The sequence below is a fragment of the Peromyscus californicus genome, unplaced genomic scaffold, assembly GCF_007827085.1.
Source record: "Peromyscus californicus insignis strain IS unplaced genomic scaffold, ASM782708v3 Scaffold_14__1_contigs__length_90479793_seg_2, whole genome shotgun sequence".
Classification (NCBI taxonomy): domain Eukaryota; kingdom Metazoa; phylum Chordata; class Mammalia; order Rodentia; family Cricetidae; genus Peromyscus; species Peromyscus californicus.
In genome coordinates, this window is record NW_026294436.1 from 71,768,033 (window position 1) to 71,777,317 (window position 9,285).

A 9,285-nucleotide genomic window follows, 5' to 3' on the forward strand; every position below is an offset into this window, starting at 1 on the left:
CTGCATAGCTGGGTGTTCGCGGAGGCCGCCACACTCTGTGACTTGTAGACACTTTAAAATACTAACTTGTTTTGTTTGTTTGCTTTGCTTGTCTTTCTCCTTGGTTTAGCTGAGATCCTCGGGTGAAAATGAGGTAAATGCTTGCCTCAAAATAGGTGCAAAGCCTAAGGTGACAGCGCAGCACAGTGAAATGTGCAGTGTCTCGGTGGCAGAGAGCCAGAGGTGGGACATGTCTAGGAACCTGAGATCAAAAGGTTGCTCCTGCCTGACACAGGGCACTGGACTGAGCTGTGGGTACCAAGACAACAGGAAGTAAGAAAAAAGATTCTGCAGCATCAGTTCACACGGACAAATGACCAAGGGATGGGGGTGGTGGTGGTGAGAGATGCCCAGTACAAAGCAATACAGATGACATGGAACTAACTCCCTGCTCCCTTGGAACTTTCTAAGTCTCCTGGTATTTGTAGGATTCCAGCAGAAAGAGCAGCAGGCTGGAATATTTCCCACAATTCCAGTAAGATATTCATCCTAGTTAGGGTTACTATTGCTGTGATGAAACACCATGATCAAAACAACTTGGGGAGGAAAGGGTTTATTTGGAAGTTATGCTTCCAAATCATTGGTCATCATTGACGAAAAGTCAGGACAGGAATGTAGCTAGAGTTTTTCTGCCTGGCCCACCTCAGGACAAATCTCTCTCACCTGCCAGACCCACAGCCATTCAGACCCGACCAAGTAAACACAGAGACTTATATTGGTTACAAACTGTATGGCCGTGGCAGGCTTCTTGCTAACTGTTCTTACAGCTTAAATTAATCCATTTCTATAAATCTATACCCTGCCACGTGGCTTGTGGCTTACCGGTACTTTACATCTTCCTTGTCCTGATGGCAGCCGGCAGTGTCTCCCTCACCCAGCTTCCTGTTCTCTCAATTCTCCTCTCTGTTAGTCCCGTCTATACTTCCTGCCTGGCCACTGCCAATCAGTGATTTATTCATTGACCAATCAGCAACACATTTGACATACAGATCATCCCACAGCACAGGAACTCAAATACAGAAGGAACTTGGAGGCAGGAGATGATGCAGAGGTCATAAAGGATGTTGCTTACTGACTTTCTTAGCCTGTTTTCTTATAGAATCCAGGACCACCTGCCCAAGGATGCCAGCACCCATAATGGGCTGGGCCTTGGGCCCTCCCTCATTCAATCACTAAGTAAGAAAATGCCCTATAGGCTTGCCTACAGCCTAATATTATGGAGGTATTTTCTTAATTGAGGTTCCCTCCTCTCACATGACTTTAGCTTGTATCAAGTTGACATAAAACTCTCCAGCACAATTGACCCCTTGTCAACTTGACACACAAACACATCACTGTAAAGCTACAACCTTTTTTTCTTGCTCATCTCCAAGATCACACATTAATATAAACATAACAATATAAAACATTTTACAAACTTAAAAGTTCCACAGTCTTATAAACTCAAACACTTTAAAAATTCGGTCACTTAAAAAAGTCCAAAATCTCTTTTAAAATCCAAAGTCTCTTTTAAAATTGAAATTCTCTCAACTGTGGGCTCCAATAAAATAAAAAATAAGTTAAATACTTGCTTATTACAAGAGGGAAGGACTTGGACACAGTCACAATAAAATCAAAGTAAAACAAAATCCCAACAGTATAAATCACTCAAAGTCCAATGTCTGGGATTCATTCACTATCTTCTGGGCTCCTCCAAAGGACCTAGGTCACTTCTCTGGCTACACACACAGATTGTCTTTTAGGCTCAGGTCAGGGTTTCTATTGCTGTGATGAAACACCATGACCAAAAGCAAGTTGGGAAAGAAAGGGTTTATTTTGGCCCATCAGAGAAAGTCAAGACAGTAACTCAAACAGGGCAGGAACCTGGAGGCAGGAGCTGATGCAGAGGCCATGGAGGAGTGCTGCTTACTGGCTTGCTCTCTATGGCTTGCTCAGCTTGCTTTCTCATAGAACCTAGAACCACCCAGCCTAGAGATGCCCTCCCCCATCAATCACTAATTAAGAAAATGTCCCACCACTAGATCTTATGGAGGCATTTTTCTCAAATGAATTTCTCTCCTCCCAGATGACTGTAGTTTGTTGCTGTGGGATGTCTTTCTGTATGCTGTGAATATGTGTTGCTATATGATTGGTTAATAAAGAGCTGCTCTGGCCTATGGTGAGTCAGGTTATAGCCAGGCAGGAAATCTAAGAGAGATAGAGGAGAAAGAAAGGCAAAGTCTGTAGAGATGCCAGCTGCCTTGGAAGGAGCAGCAAGATGCCAGCAGACCAGTAATGTCATAGCCACCTGGCAACTTATAGACTAACAGAAATGGGTTAAACTATAAGAGCTAGCTAGCAAGAGGTCTGCCATAGGCCATACAGTTTGTAAATAATATTAAACCTCTGAATGATTATTTTATAAGCAGCTGTGGGACCACAGGGCTGGGCAGGACCAGAGAAACCTTCTGACTACAGTTTGTGTCTAGTTGACATAAAACCATCCTGCTCAGTATTTAATAAAATCAAACTAAGTTTAGTTGTAGCAACATAAAGTTAGATGTTTTGTACAACTTGTGTTAGCAGACTGAAATTCATTTGGGGCAAAAGCAAAGGGCTCTTCTTTTCCGTGTGTGTGTGTGTGTGTGTGTGTGTGTGTGTGTGTGTGTGTGTGATGCATAATCCTTAAGAAACCATCTACTTCCATTGAACAGGATCTCTCCTTTGCCTGGAGCTCATTAATTAGGCTAAATGGGCTGGCCAACAGCAGCGATCCCCCTGACTGTTTCCCCAGCACTTGGATTACAATCACATATTACCATACTTGGTGTTTTTATGTGGATTTTGGGGGTTGAGCCCAGGTCCTTGTCAACCCACAGCTCCTTTGCATAATATCTATTAATTATAATAATTATCTGTTGATAGTTTTTATGTTTTGGTGAAATGATGGTACTGTGTACACAGCAATGGAAGTGAGGGGGTACTGGCTGCCACTGGCAGACCATGTCATGGAGCTGGGTACCAGGGCTCCACTGCACTGAAGGAAACGGTATGGTTCAAGGATAACGGCATGCCCCTCCTATCCTGTGCACTGTGTCTGACTGCCCAGCAGCTGACACTCCACCTTTCCCTAGCCTCTCCAGCAAGTTGGGCTCGTCCATCTTTCCCCTCCTAGCCATCTGTTCCTGCTGCTCTGGTAGCCTCCTGCTCTCCACCCTCCATGGCCTGTCTGAGCAGGCGGGTGTGCAGGCCTCTGATGAGGTGGGCCTCGGCCCCTCCATCACTCTCAGCCTCGAGGAGAGCACCAGCTGTCTGGCTTGATTTGCATTTTTCTTTCCCAAATAATGAAATTTGCCACGAGTTTCCTGAGGTGATGCAATACGCAAATCTGGGCTGGAGGTGTCAGTGTGTGATGGAGAGGGAAGGGGGGTCAGGGAAGCATCAAGAGAGCCAATTTGCTGCTCTAACACAGAAAGGGAACACTGCAAATGCCACTAGAGACACACCTTAGCCCAGGAGAAAGTCAGATGAGGTTTTTAAAAGGTAATTTTCTACTCCTCTGGGAAAAAGGCACAAACATTTTATGAACACACAGGAAAAGATGTCCGTTGAGGCCGAAGCCATTCTCAATCACTGAGTTTCTTAAGGCATTAGGGTTGTCCTAGCACGCTGAAGTGCAGAGGCCATGAGCTCTGACATGGTGCTAAATGCTGGTTCCTTGGCTTTTCCCTGACCATAACTGAGACTGTTCAGGTTACAAACAGCGCAGTTCTCTTTTCCAGGTTTGTTGGAAGGGCTTGGTTACCAATTCTGTGAGAGGTTCTCAAATGGGCTCTCTCCGTTCATGGATTCAACACTAATTCATTGCTTGTCACACCTGACAAAAACACAGGAGACATAGTCCTATTCTGAGGCAAATGTGTAGTGAAGATTTCTAAAGACATGGATAGTATTGGTAATTCATAGACTTCTTCAAATAGCCTCTTCCTAAGCAGAGAAAAACGGACATCAGCTCCACAAGGAATTAAATGATTTGCAGTTAGGTGCTGACTCTCCTCTTACTCAGAAAAAAATTTATTCTTTCCTTGCTGTAATTCAACAGCTCCTACACAATCTGTACCCAGAGCCCTTCCAAGCCTGCTCCACTACTGTCCTCCCCCATCACTTCACCGAATACTTTAAAGCTGCTTCTACCTACCAAACATGCAGAACAAGTCAGGTGTCCCAAATACAATCACCTGGGGCTGTAGAGACAGCTTAGTTAGAAAGATGCCGGCTGTACAGCCATGAGGAGTGGAGTTCAGTCCCTAGCACCCTGCAAAAGCCAAGAGTGGTGGCACTGTAAACTCAGTGCTGGGAAGGAAGACGGGCAATCTTGGCGTCTTCTGCCCCGTCTAGCCCAAGGTACAGTCAGAGACACTGTCTTAAAAAAAAAATAAGGTAGAGAGTGACCAGAGTTAATGGAGGAAGACACCCAACAGCATTGGTTCTCAACCTGTGGGTTACAACCCGCACAGGGGTCCGATATCAGAGATCCTGCATATCAGATATTTACGTTATGATTCATAGCAGCAAAATTACAATTATGAGGTATTGATGAAATAATTCTATGGTTGAGGGTCACTACAACATGAGGAACTGTATTAAAGTGTTGACACATTAGGAAAGTTGAGAACCACTGCCCAACATGGACCTCTGGCCTAAACACACACACACACACACACACACACACACACACACACACACACACACACACACACTGCTTTATGGAGCTTACTTCATTCTGGGTGTGAGGGAAGGCAGACATTATAACACATAGTAAGTAATTAAACTTTGAAATATGGTTCAAGGTAGGACTAGTATGGAAAACAGTAAAGTAGAAGAAGAGCGTGAAGTGTGAGCAGGAGGAAGGGGGCATCGTCTGGAAGAAGGCCCTCCAGGGATCTGGGTGAAAAAGTGCTCTTGGAGTAAAAAAGGAAAACCTGACAGAAGTGGGGAGTGAGGACACCAAGGGCCGGTGTGGTCCAGACAAAGGACGCAGCCCAAGCTGGGGCTGGACGATGGGTCATGCCTGCTGTGTCACAGCAGAGAATCTAGCCCAGTGTGCCCAGAGCAGCCTGGAAAAGGAAACGGACTGGCAGAAGAAACCCAGGAGTCTCTGGGGCCAGATGGCAAGGAAGTCACCTGCCAGTGTGAGGACTTCGGCTTTTCCTCGGGGACATAGGGAAGCCATCGCAGAGCACTGAGCAGAGATCGGGAGCTTTAGGTCCTCTTCTCAGAGGATCGTTCTGCTCAGGGATATGAGAATGGACACTGGAAAGAGGGAAGAGCAGAGCAGGGTGGGTAGTTTGGGGTCCACTGCAATGATCCAAGAACAGTTTCTTCTTTCCTCCCTCCCTCTCTCCCTCTCTCCTTTCCTCCCTCCCTCCCTCCCTCCCTTCCTTCTTTCCTCTTTCCTTCCTTCCTTCCTTCCTTCCTTCCTTCCTTACTTACTTTTTTCCTTCCTTCCTCTCTTTCTTTTTCTTCTTTTCCTTTTTTTTTTTAAAGGACTGATTTAGCCTGCTTTTGAGCCAGCCAAGTTCAACTTTAGAAGGGTATAGCTTCAACTCTGGAGAGTGCATCTGCATTTCATTCAAAGCCACTGTTCACAGGAAAGATATCCCAGTTGGTGTCTGCTGACAACGGTCCTTCTAGTTCAAGGCTCCTTGCAGTTACAGAGCAATGTAAAACCAGCTACAGGAACGGCCATCGCAGAAGTGCAACACTGGCAGGCAGCGTTCTACACACTCTCTCTCAGGCCTCTGGTGGCTTCTCCACAGGCTGAGCCACGTGTGCGTCATGACCAGTGGCCAGTGAAGGGGCTTCATAAGTGACATCAAGCACATCCACTTAACCAAGGAAGCTTTCTCCATTAGCATATCTTCCAGTGACCATGTTCCTCCAGGGTCATCTTGGAGCTGTTGCTGTACACGGCCCTTGTCAATCAAAAATGAATAGCTCTAGGGCTATAGCTGTGTCCATCTCCCAACAGCTCTTTATTAGTTACCGTCTAGCTGAGAACTTGCCTCAAATACTGGAAATCATGGAAGTCTTCTGAGGCACCCAGGCTGGTGCTGTGTTGACTGGCATAATGCAAGAGACATTGTGGAAATGAGCCCGGGAACTGTAGGAGACCAGGGCGTCTGCAGCAATCACCACTTCACCATCGGGCTTCACCCCAGTACCAATGTTCCTGCCACCATGGGGTTCTGGATTCATGTGACTGACCCTGGCAGAGCATGGTGCCAGGGTGAACCTGACACAGTGGAAACTGCCCCTGGACCAGTCTACCAGTCCAGTATCCCACTGCTACTCCCAAAACGACTCATAGCCCAAACACAGAGGCTTTCATAGTCAGCATGGTACAAGTGGCAAGTAGTTTAGATTTTCTGCTTGTTTGTTTACTTTGGAGTTATGTCTCCCACTCAGCCCACGCTGGCAGTAACACTCACTATGTCCCAGGATGGCCTTGAACTCATGTTAATCCTCCTGCTTCAAACCCTAGTGCTGAGTTAACAGTTGTGGGCCACTATGCCTGGCCATCTTGACATACTTTGAAATGACAGTGTTAGTTTTCTAAGTCTGCCTTCACAAATGACCACGAAAAGATGAATTAAAATGAAAGAAATCCCTCCCTACATCTTCTGAGGTCAGGGGCACTGAGTGAGGATGCTGGGGCTTGGTCTCTTCTGGAAACTCTAAGAGAGAAACTGTCACATGTCCCTATCTTGACATCCACATATTGTCCTTCTTGCCTGTTTCCTCTCCTCTTCACATGACTGGCTTTTGTGGCACCCGAATCTAGCATGATCTCTTTATCTTCAATTATATCCACAAAGATCTTTGCTTGCGAATGACATCACATTGTAAAGTCTATGTAGACCTGCACTAGAGGAAGCTCACTATTCAACCCACCACAGACAGCCTATGGGGTTTCCAGACAGAACGAATGAGAGGAATGGAATTGAAGAGGGACCCATGATTGTCTCTAGGAAAACACACTTACTAAGTGTGGTAGTTTGAATGTAATTGGCCCCCATAAACTTATAGGGAGTGGCACTATTAGGAGGTGTGGCCTTATGGAGGAAGTGTGTCACTGTGGGGGCGGGCTTTGAGGTCTCCTATGCTCAAGCTACACCCAGTGTGGACACAGACTCTTCCTATTGTCTGCAGATTAAGATGCAGATCTCTCAGCTCCTTCTCCAGCACTATGTCTGCCTGCACACTGCCATGTCCCACCATGAGGATAATGGACTGAACCTTTGAACTGTAAGCAAGCCCAATTAGATGTTTTCCTTTATAAGAATTGCCATGGTCGGGCTGGAGAGACAGCTCAGAGGTTAAGAGCACTGGCTGCTCTTCCAGAGGTCCTGAGTTCAATTCCCAGAAACCACATGGTGGCTCACAAACATCTGTAATGGGATCTGGTGCCCTCTCTGGTGTGTAGGCATATGTACAGGCAGAACACTGTATACACAATAAATAAATAAATCTTAAAGAAAAAAATTGAGCCGGGCAGTGGTGACGCATGCCTTTAAACCCAGCACTCGGCAGAGCCAGGTGGATCTCTGTGAGTTCGAGGCCATCCTGATCTACAGAGCAAGACCCAAGACAGGCATCAAAACTACACAGAGAAACCCTGTCTCAAAAACCAAAAAAAAAAGAATTGCCATGGTCATGGTGTCTCTTCACAGCAATAGGAACCCTAAGACACTAAAGATTCTTCCAAGCACCAAAAGCTTTGGGCATGAGCTCCCAGTGTCCCTGGCCCCTTCAAGGCTGGGAGTTACTTAGCCTTTATGCTCCTGCACAATGTGATCTTGGGTATCCTTTCTTAGAAAAGGAAATAGGATAATGAAGAACTGAAGACCTATGCATGTAGGAGCAGAATGCTGCCCCCTTAGCCTTGTCAACTAACCCACCCTGCCATGTCTGTCTCCATATTGTTCTGTACTGTTCCTCACAATGCAGTGGTCTCTTGAGGGTAACATTGGTCTTGACTTTTTATACAGTTTTCTATTATTTAAAAAGTGAGCACACTGATACCCTGGGGCCATTTCCTTAAAGTATAAAGAGTAGTGGCAATACCAACCTTGAGAAAGTGTGGGGAGGTTGTCAGTCACTGTGAAAGCTGTCCATGTAGAAGTGTCTGGATAGCCTTGGACTTGGGTAATGCTTCCACTCAACAACTGAGTCCTGCTGGTTGTCAGGCTATGCCATCTCCAGTCAGAATTGAACATCTGAAATGTAAAATTACAGCTTTTGACATGTGAAGAGAGAACCCCAAAGAAGCAGCTTTCCAGACATTAGTTGGATTAGCATGTGTAATCAATGATGTTGCAAAATAGGATACATCCTGCCAGAGGTCATGTGTTCAAATGCTAAAATGGGGATAGTAAGGTTGATCTGGTGTAGACCCGCAACTCCAGTTACCTAGTGGTATGAGGCAAATGTATGAGAAGCTCAAAACCAGCCTTGGCCCAGAGTAAGTTCAAACCAAGCCAGTGCATCTTACCAACATCCTTGCACAAAACAAAAAAGTGCAAGGACTGGGGATGTATGCCTGTCTAGCATGCAGGAGGCTCTGGGTTCAATCCCTGCTACAACAAAGTAAATAAATAAGTCAATTAAATTAAGTAGGAATAACAGGGACTGATACACAGGGATCCTGACACCTCTCCAGGGCACATTTCTATTCAAGACTGCAAACTTGGGCTGTGGAAATGATTCATTGTGTAAAGTGCTTGCCAAGCAACTGTGAAGACCTGACTTGCAAGCGCTGGTGCCCATGTAAATGCTGGGTGAGCATGATGGCCCTCCTGGCAGCCCAGTGCTCAGGAAGAAGAGGCAGGTGGTTTCTGGAGCAAGCTTGCCAGTAGACCAGACAAATCATCACGCTCTGGGTTCAAGTGAGAGACTTAGTCATAATGCACAAGGCGAAGGGAGACCAGCCCAAGAAGACTCCCAACCAGGAAGACACATCAACCTCTGGCTTTCATATTAATGTGCACACACCAGCTCCTACACATGTGATACATGCATATGTACAAGCACACACATACACATGAAAAAAAGCCAACAAACAAAGGCTATGTTGGACATGGTGGTGCAGCTGCAGCATGGGCCAGTTCTGCCTTACATTTAACATTCTTCCTATAATCACTTTGGAATGGTATTAAAATGGTATCAGTAACAATGTATTGGTCAAGGAAAATGGCAGTTTTTTCC

General features: G+C 45.8%; 1 pseudogene; it reads right to left on the reverse strand.

Moving 5' to 3' along the window:
• Window positions 1–5,646: 5,646 nt before the first annotated feature.
• On the reverse strand, window positions 5,647–8,578 carry LOC128109343 (proteasome subunit beta type-4-like; annotated as a pseudogene).
• Between the last annotated feature and the right edge of the window lie 707 nt (window positions 8,579–9,285).